We start from the raw sequence: 10345 nt of genomic DNA, 5'->3' as shown, positions 1-10345 counted from the left end.
GAAGTGACCCTTGCCACCACATGTATGACAAGCCATATCACGGTTGCGTGCGGTAGACATGCTAGAACCACTCGAACTTGCAGCAGAATCGGATTTCTTTGTTTTAGACACATTGGAGACCGGCTTGCTAGGTGGAGTAGAGTAAGGGGCGGAGCGCGTCGTCGGCGCCGGCACCGTAGATGAGGGCGCGCAAGCCGTGAAGCGCCCAGCTCCCATAGCACGACCTTTGACCTTCGCTTCTTCAGCCATTTGTGATTCAGCCTCTCTTGCATGATGTAACAATTGATTCATATTGGTGTAATTGTAGTGACGAACAATGCCTTTGATATCATACTTCAATCCGTTTAGAAAACGCTGCATTGTCATCTCTAGAGACTCACGGACACGGCCACGCTGCATAAGCATCTCCATCTCCATGTAGTACTCATCAACAGTCTTCACACCTTGTCTCAATAGGGTCAATTTATCATATATTGTACGCAAATAATTATTGGCACAAAACGAGAATTCATCGCCTCCTTCGTAGCACACCATGTGATAATAGGTGGCTCACCATCCTCCTGTCGATTACGAAGAAGTGCATCCCACCAACGCAATTCATAGCCATCAAATTCGGAAGAAGCAAGCTTGATCTTCTTATCTTCAGTGTAGTTCGGATGTAAGTTCCATAACTTCTCAATCTTGAGCTCCCAAGTGAGGTATTCTTCAACATCAGCTCCTCCTTCAAACTTGGGTATGGAGAACTTAGGCTTACCCAATCCATCTTCCTCATCATGTCCACGACCTGGGCATCCAAGTTCAGCCCAACCACGAGGACGGTTACCACGTCCAACACCACGGCCAGGTACTGCATCCTGTGGATCAAGGTCTTCATCCTCTTGTTGCTGTTGATTTGTAAGATTTTCAACAGACATTTGCAAAGTTTGAAGAGCGCGTTGGATATCCGTCATTTGATCTTTCATTGTAATGACGGTCTCATTAGTAGCATCCAGCTTCTGGGAGATCCCTTGGACCGTTCCCCTAAGCTCATCACCTTGAGCGCGGAATTCACGTCGCATCTCATTATGAAGAGCTTCATACTCCCTCCATGTGATGATATCTGCAGAATTCTTGTTTTCCTGGTTAACAAGTTTTTGATCACAAGCAGACATCGTTAGTAGATTAGTGCACTAAATAAAAAATATATGGTGGTACTCACACAACTCACTAAAAAACTGATAAGAAAAGGAGATCTTACTGTTCCAAAGTAAATTAGTGTTGCTTACCACTTGTAGTAACAACTAGTGCACAGATGTAGCGAAGCGAATATCAAGGGTATAAGAACAATCACACGACAAAGCAGGATATATGTGAGCTGTAGGTAGGCTACCTATGTGCACCAATAACAAGCTCTAGCGCTGACCGCAGACAACCAATGATACTCACACAAGGCGATAAATGTGGCAATGCAACTATATGGAGGAAAGGTTGCAATGCACTCGAGAGACACTAGCAAAGCTCAACGAAACAGGCACAAGATTGCTCAACTACACGTGCAGAAAAGTAAACTAGGCGTTCACTTGATCTTACTAGCACTTGACACTTCTTCTTTTTGGATTTTATTTTTGGAACACACGCAGCTATGTAGCTCTATTTGCTTCTTTTCTATTTTCTGTTTTTTTATAAGACACAACTCCTTGGTAACACGGCCAACAAAATATGCAAAGCACCAAAACCCTAATGAGCAGCCTGTCGAGCGGTAAAACTAGTCTCTTCTGGGAAAGTTCCTAGTCACTTATATCGATATGCTGTGTCTATGGGTGGGAACAAGCACACTGTACGCTATGTGGACTCGGAGTAGCAAAAACTGAAACTAGATGATAGTGGAGACTCAAACCCTAACAATACTAGATGGAAGAAAAAGATACGCAAAAACAACTACGAAAAGCAACTAAAACTCCAAATTAGTGCAAGCTAAAGCTATGGCAAACCCTAACCCTAATAATTTTGGCTTTTTCTGGATAGGAAAACACTCACAACTCAACTATGAGGTGGATTGTGGATGGCTTACCGAGGAAACCCGAGAATCTGATACCAAGATGATAAGGGGTGGCCCGATCTTCTCAGTAAGCAACGGTGGTGATGATGATCACGGGATGAACACAGCGGATGAACACGACGATGTAGTGGATGATAACTTGTACGACGCAACGAGATCTCTCGATTGGTCCCTATCGCCAATGCAATAGCTCTCAACCCTGCAAGATATTCGCAACTCCACATACTTGCGCACGTAGCCGCCGACCATGAAGCGGTAAGTTGCAATCTACTAATTCCCAATGGAACAACAGATCACACAAGACTTTCAGGGATTCCACACCAAATCAATGCAATTGGATGTCGAGATTCAATAGAGTTGCAAAGCAAACAACTATGAACTAGGATTTATCTTAAACGTGGTCTAAAGCAACTTTGGGGGCATCCTGCGCACTTATATTGGGGTTCAGGATGACCTCAGGTCAAAAAAGTACGAAAATAACCGACCCAAAATAGAATTGGTCGAGACAGACTCGGAGTCGGCCAGTCTGGCGGCCGGTCGACCGGGTCTGGGACCGGCCGGTCCGGTTCAAACCGGACCTGGCACCAGGTGGTGACCGGGCGAGGCTCCCGGGCATACTGGATAGTGCCCGGTTGGCACAAGCGCCGCAGCCGGTTTGGACCGGACGTACCCGGCGCTGGATCCGGTCGGACCGGGCCTGGGACCGGTTGGTCTGGCGGCACGGCCGGTCGGACCGGATCTGGCACCGGCCTGAACTTCAGCTTCCCATCTCGTGCATGCCTCCCGCTCCTCCCTCGCGTGTCCATGGGATGTCTTCATGTCTAGCTCCATGTCCAGCTTCACGTCCATCTTCTAGTCCAGCTACTCCTCTCCTCCTCGTGCGATGCTTGCTCCCTCCTCATATCTGATCATACATAAGTAATAGCACTTAGGCAGTATAAAGTTCTCATCAATCAAAGTATCGTTTAGGAACAAGTTCACCTGTTGTTTAAGTAGCTTCGCACGAGCTCGTGTCATTGGTCCAATCCTGACTTCATTGGACTTGAGCTTCACAGCAGGATCATCTTCTTGTAATGACGGAGGTAGTAGTGAGGTAGGGATGTCCTCATCATGTTCCTTCCTTAAAATTTGATTAGTGTATCACGTTTGGATAAAGACAGTTATCAGTGTTATTTGGACATGGAAAGTTTGCCATATGGTGTAATAATACTTATGTGGGGGTTGCTTTACTCCACGATGAGCTTTATTTATTGTCCTTGCGTGAAAAAATATTGTCTGTGTGTAAAGTGAATGAACAAATACCCGCGTCGGAAAAAGAACAAAAGAAAAGAAAAAGAACTGATGAATCATCGAAATTACAACACTGTCGCTTAGGTCATATTTCGAGGGGGAGAATAGAAAGACTTGTTAAAAATGATATTCTTCCTCCATTAGAATTCTCAGACATAGAACAGTGCATCGATTGCATTAAAGGAAAATTTGTAAAGCAAATTAAAAAGGGTGCAAATCGAATCACAACAACACTAGAAATAATTCTCACCGAAATATGCGGACCATTTCCTGTGAAAAGTGTGGATGGCTATGATTTGTTCATAACATTCACGGATGATTACTCCCGATATGGCTATATTTATCCAATCAAAGGAAGAACAAAAGCGTTGGATAAATTTAAAATATTCAAAGCTGAAGTTGAAAATTATCATGATAAAAGAATAAAGATAGTCAGATCTAATCGTGGAGGGAAGTACTACGGTCGACATACTCCGTATGGCCAAGTCCCTGGACCTTTTGCAAGGTTCTTACAGGAGACTAGAATAGTCGCCTAGTATTCTATGTCGGGCGAACCTCGGCAGAATGGGGTAGCTGAAAGGCGCAACCGTACCTTTATGGATATGGTGCGCAATATGCTGATCTATTCCATCCTACCATTGAGATTGTGGATTGAGGTGTAAAAAACCGCTATTCACATTCTAAACAGAGTACCAAGCAAATCAGTGCCCAAAACACCGTATGAGCTATGGATAGGGAGAGTGCCTTCTATAAACCACCTGAAAGTGTGGGGGAGCCCTGCTGAGGCCAAAGTATTTAATCCAAATATCACAAAGTTAAATACCAAAACAGTCAGCTGCCATTTTATTGGCTATCCTGAAAAGTCAAAAGGTTATCATTTCTACTGTCCAGACAAATATACAAAATTTGTTGAAATGAGACATGCTATCTTCTTAGAGGACGAAATGATGAGGGGGAGCATGGTAGCTCGGAAAATTGATCTAGAGGATAAGAGGGTGCATGCACCTAATCCGATGACTCAGGAGCCATTTTTTGCGCTACCATGTGCACCTGCACCGATAATCCCTGCGATTATGGTGCAAGCGCCTGTTGTGACTCCACCCATGACAATGATGAGTGAAAATTTGGAACCTATCCGTCAGGAGTCGAATGAACCATTTGTTGAGCATGAAAGGGAGCAACAACAGCCACCTCCAGAAGCTGAGCCACAAGTTGAGGAACAGAATGCTCTAGAGAATGAGGCCCCTAGAAGGTCTACAAGAGCTAAAAAATCAGCCATTTCGACTGATTACAAAATTTACAACACAAAAACAGTTCATATGGAAGGTGATCCCACTTCATATGAATAAGCCATGAGAAGCCCAGATTCATCAAAGTGGGTGGAGGCCATGTAAGACGAAATGAGATTGATGAGTACCAACAATGTTTGGGACTTAGAAGATATTCCTAAAGGAGCCAAAGCAGTGGGCTGCAAATGGGTCTATAAAATAAAATATGACTCCAATGAGAATGTGGAGAAGTACAAAACACGACTTGTGGCAAAAGGATTTACGCAAAGAGAAGGGATATATTACAATGAGACATTTTCTCCAGTCTCATGTAAGGATTCCTTCCGAATCATAATGGCACTAGTTGCACATTTTGATTTAGAGTTGCATCAAATGGATGTAAAGACGGCATTTCTAAATGGGGATTTAGAAGAAAATGTCTACATGAAACAACCCAAGGGTTTTATCATTGAAGGCAAGGAAGAAATGGGATGCCGCCTAAAGAAATCCATTTATGGATTAAAGCAAGCCTCCGGACAATGGTATCTAAAGTTTATTGAGACAATTAAGAGATTTGGATTTAAATAAAATATTGAGGACAACTGCATGCAAAGTTTAAAGGTGGGGAATATATTTTCCTAATCTTGTATGTGGATGATATTCTGCTAACTACAAGAGTCAAAGAAGTTCTTGTCCTCAAATTTTGATATGAAAGATCTTGGTGAAGCATCATATGTTTTGGACATAGAAATTCACCAAGATAGGAAAATGGAGTATTAGGACTATCATAAAAGGCTTATTTAGAAAAGATTCTAACTAAGTATAATATGCATAAGAGCAATGCCACAGCTTCCCCTATAGTCAAGGGCGAAAATTTTGGGAAATTTCAAAGTCCCCAAAATTAATATGCGCTCGATCAAATGAAAGCGGTTCCATATGCTTCGGCAATTAGAAGCCTATAGTATGCACAAGTGTGCACTCGTCCTGACTTAGCCTTTATCACCGGAGTACTCGGTACATATCAAGAAAATCCAGGTTTTGAACACTGGAACATGGTAAAGAATGCATTGCGTTATGTGAAAGGCACAAAGAACTACATGCTAACATATAAAAGATCTTATTCCCTAGAAATAAGAGGTATTCAGATGCAGATTTTGCGGGAGATAAAGATGATAGAAAATCCACATATGGACATAGTTGCATCATCCACGATGTATGCAGAATTTATAGCATGTTATGAAGCCACGAGGCAGGCATTGTGGTTAAAGAAATTTATACCCGACTTGAAAGTGGTAGATTGTATTGAAAAACCACTAAAGATGTACTGCGTGAGCATGCAGTATTTTTATGCTCACAAAAACAAGTCGAGTAATGCTACGAAACCGATTGAGGTTAAGTATTATGTTGTGAAACACAAGGTCTAGGATCAAGCTATAAGTCTCGAGCATATAAAGACAAAAGATATGCTTGCGGATCCGCTAACGAAAGGCTTACCACTCACCGTGTTCAAGGAACACGTAGCCTTCATGGGTTTAAGGGAAAGTCTTACCTATCCTGGATCATAAGAGGCCCAAAAGTTAAACAATTTATTTCAAAACAGAGAAGTGTATTGTGGCTGTCTCATTCTATCAGCAATAGAGCCGTGACGATGAAACATGTCCTATGGACTGATCCAACATGAAAAAAATAAAATGAAAGTATAAAGTTCAAAATAAAATTTGAGATCAAGGGGGAGAATGTTAGATTGATCTCCACCCGATCGAGCCCAACGGTTCGATGGGCCCTTTGACTCGCGCCCTGATCGGGGGCGTCCAACCCTCTTATGGTTGGTGGCCCCCTGTGACCTGCGCTATATAAAGAGGTGGGGCCCGGGGCATGCAGTATGAGGTTGACCGCGTTGTCAGTCACCCCACCAATATCCCGTACCGATCTAGGGTTCGCGCAGTGCTCACGGGAAGCACCACCACCGCTGCCTCTCACTCTATCCGCCGCCACCATTTTGACATCCGAAGGGTCCTCCTCGAATGGAGAAGGTGTGCCTCTGTCTCTCTCAATCTCTCTCAGAACTCGCAGTATACATACATCAATAGTATCTACCGATTGCATCTAGCCTAGCAGATCTAAGGGATTCAACAGTAGGCTCAATATAGCTTGGCAGAATCCTTTGGATACCTTTCAAAGAGACCAACCCCTAAGAAAGGCTCTGAGAAAGACGTGCAAGAGAAGATGAAGCCTTATCTATGGTTATAATGCTGCCTCTAATGTTGCAGTCTAGGAAGTTTGTGAGTTGGTTCGGGATAATATTTAGTCCATGTCTTCTTAAGGATAGGCACAAGCACTCTTTTTGTTGCGAGAGTAATCTTGAGGTAGTGGAGATTGGCTTCGTTGGGTACGAGGTGTTTTCGATGGTCTTGGGCCTAGGAATACTTGTATCTGGCTCAGACGATGTTCCCTAATTGCTAGTCGGGCATATGTTGTTTTGCCGGTTTTTCTTAATTAATCATGCTTTGTATTGTTTTTGGTTTGGTTTTCTTTATTAGTTGAACTAATTTTCTTCTTCTTATAATACAATGCGGAAGCTCTCCGCCATCTGACGAGGTTCTGTAAAAAAAGTTTATTATAAACAAAAAGACATAAACAATAGTATAGTAGCAAGCAGGCACAATATTGATGGATCGATCAGCTGTGTGCATCTATGATTTGCCTTTTTTTTCATTTCCTGCACTACATTTTCAAGCAGCATGTTCGATATGGCCTTTGAGGGCCAGTGACTTCTTGCTGAAGTTGATCACGAGGTGCTGGTGAAGTTTAAAGCTTTCATGAACATGCATCAAGAAATTCGTGACAACCTAGTCCATATCCAACTTTGCGATGATCCAGTGGAGAATTTGTGAACGAGAAAAGTAAACTTCTCTTGATGTGGCTCTTGAACTATTGAATTGCCTAATTAATTTTTGTTTGTTTGAATTATTGTATAAACTATTTGATTTGATGTGTAAATTATTGAGTTTATTTGCTTCAAATTATAGTAATAAACAAATTATTTGATTGAATTACACAATTTAGACCACATAAAATTTGGGGCTCTATTTGGGCAGAGGCATCAGTGTGGACAGCCACGCCCCCAAACGGCGACAGTTTTTACCGGAGCCTCCAAATGGCCAAATGGTTCTTCCAGCGCAGTTGTCGGGCGCCGTTCTGAAGCCACATGTGTGGATGCTCTAAGCTATCTCCAACGGCAGCCCGCAAACAGAAAGTTTATGTCCGTTGCTATCCATCGGGATCGACAGCGAGACCCAACGGTGACCCGCGAATAGACTGCACCCCGTGGACATATCCGTTTTGGAGCAAACCCGACCCAAATTTGAGGCAGATTTGCGGCGGCGCGGACGGGTCGCGAACACTTCCGCGGCCCATAAGTCAATGAACCAAATTGCCATTTCATTTTTTTTGGGATGGTACATGTTTCCATTACATTCTAAACTTAATTAACTAAATTAAACCTAGAGATGCCCTGTGCCGCCTCTAGCCTCGTTGCCGAAGCATCCTGTCGCGGGCGGCTTGACTCTACACATGGTGCGGGCGCTGCTCATGGATTCCCACTACGGCACCTGCCGTCATGAGTGGCAGCCGCACGCCTCCCGCTCCAAGGGCGCCTTCTGATGCGACAACTCGACTGTCGTCGTGGTGGAACAGCAGATGCCATAGGATGGCTTAAGTTGGGGCCGAATGTGCGCTAGAGGATTCGGGGGAGGGTTTGTGTTACAGGGAGAGGTGGAAAAGAAACCGGATTGTAATGATGAACTTAGCCAAATGGCCAGAGGTTGAAGATAGTACGGTACAATCTCCCTCTGGATCTCTCTCTCTCTCTTGTTGTCCGATGTTCGTCGTCCCGCGCAGGGGTGTGCCCCCTCTCCTTATATAGGGGAGAGGTTGGCTTACAAGGGAATAAACCCTAATGGAATCTAAGATGAGCTAAGCTACTTTATAAAGCTACTTTGGCCCAGCTGGCGCCGGTTATGACTTTAAACAGAGAGCGATGACCTCGTCCGGTATCTTTTACGTCATCTTCTGCTTTGGCGCGAGATCTTCGTTTAAAGCTGAAGTGCTTCGCTCATCCTTGTCCTTTAGTTCTTGATGGAATCTTTGACCAAAGTGCCGACAGGCTATAGTGACCGCTGGTACCGGTTTGCCGGTACCTTTACCTCTGGTTCCGGTACCTTGGTACTTGGCGGTACAAACTTCCCGTTGCCAAGACTCCGGTACACCCCTCTTAGGATATCGGTTCGTACCAGCTTTGCTTAGCTGAACTTAAGTTTAGAATCTGGATCACTCTTTGATCCGGTTAACCACTACCATATTATGGCTAACTTGCCATAGCTTTGGCCTACCAGGGGCCATCCCCCCGACATTAGTCCTCGAAGCTGGTATAGCCTAGAGGATTCTCTCCAACGGGCCATGCCAGGTTCCTACTCAAAATGTACCAGATTAATTCTTCCGGTTTCCTTTTAAACACACTCGGCCTCTTGCCGAAACCACTCCACATTATATCTCCGGCTTCTTTTTGCCGTTTTCTTTGTCATTAAGGCTCACCTCGACGAAGTCGAGAATAACTCAAAGTCCGCATATGTCAGAGACATGCGCACTGTGCCCTGCGCACCAGTGTCAAACGTCAAATCCTTCGACTCCCGCGCGCAGTTAATGTGCCACAGTGGATCCATGTGGCCTTCTATGTGGCAACCTTCTGCGGCACGTGTATTCCCGCGCCACGTGGCGGCCCATGAGGCGAAGCAGCGCGGGCCTGGCCGTTTTCGGCCCATGATCCACTTCTCCATATAAGGGCGCGACGGTTCCTCGTCGCCCCTACGCTCTCACTTCTTCTCCCATCAACCTCTCTGCGCACTCTGCTGCTCAAGCTCTCCGCGCCGCCGTTCGCCGCTGCGCCCAAGCTCTCCGGCGAAACTCCGCGGGAGTGCATTGCGGAGCCTGGCCTGCTCCATCTTCTTCGTCAAGATTGCGCAGTGCTGTTCTTCCTCAGCCCAGGGACGCACCACCGTGCCCGATTCCGCCTCCTCGTTCTCCGCCATTGACCTCCTTCTTGACGAACTCCGGCGAACCCTTGGGCCCGTTGACCCTCAGGACCTCCGCCGCCGTTCTCAGGTCAGTTTTCCCAGATCTGGCCCTCTCCTCTTCTTTCTGTTCTTCTCGGGTGCGGTAGGGTATTTATCCCCTCTTTTCTTTTCGTTTTTTTCTCTTGCGTAGATCTTCGCGAGGAGGTAGATTTGGGGAAATCGGTTTTTAGTTAGCCCCAACACTTAGGGAAAATGTCTTCCGAAGAAACCGAAGGGCAGCATTCCGGAGACACCCAGTTTAGCGAATCTCCCGAGATATCGTTGGGGGGAGGAGCCATCCGTGGCCCAAGAATCCGACGGGCTTGAGGAAGAACTTGCCCGGATGGATGAAGAATCCGGCGCCCCGGACGAAGATACCGTTCGGGACCAGGAAGCCAGCAGCTCTGGCCAGGCTTCCGGCGTGAACTTGGCAGCGTACACCCGCAGGGCCTAGAAGGGTTCCGATGTAAATCAAGCCGAGATTGACTGGCTCTACTGGTCCAGGAGGATACCGGAGGAGGTGCTCTACCGGATCCCCGGCGAAGAGCTGGAGCCTGCACCCGAGCCAGGCGAAGTCGTGGTCTTTGCCGCTCATTTTGAGCGCGGCTTTGGCCTCCCGGCGTCGAACTTCTTCTGCG

The sequence above is a fragment of the Lolium rigidum genome, unplaced genomic scaffold (assembly GCF_022539505.1).
Source record: "Lolium rigidum isolate FL_2022 unplaced genomic scaffold, APGP_CSIRO_Lrig_0.1 contig_27167_1, whole genome shotgun sequence".
Taxonomy (NCBI): domain Eukaryota; kingdom Viridiplantae; phylum Streptophyta; class Magnoliopsida; order Poales; family Poaceae; genus Lolium; species Lolium rigidum.
Note: the sequence above shows the minus strand (reverse complement) of the source record.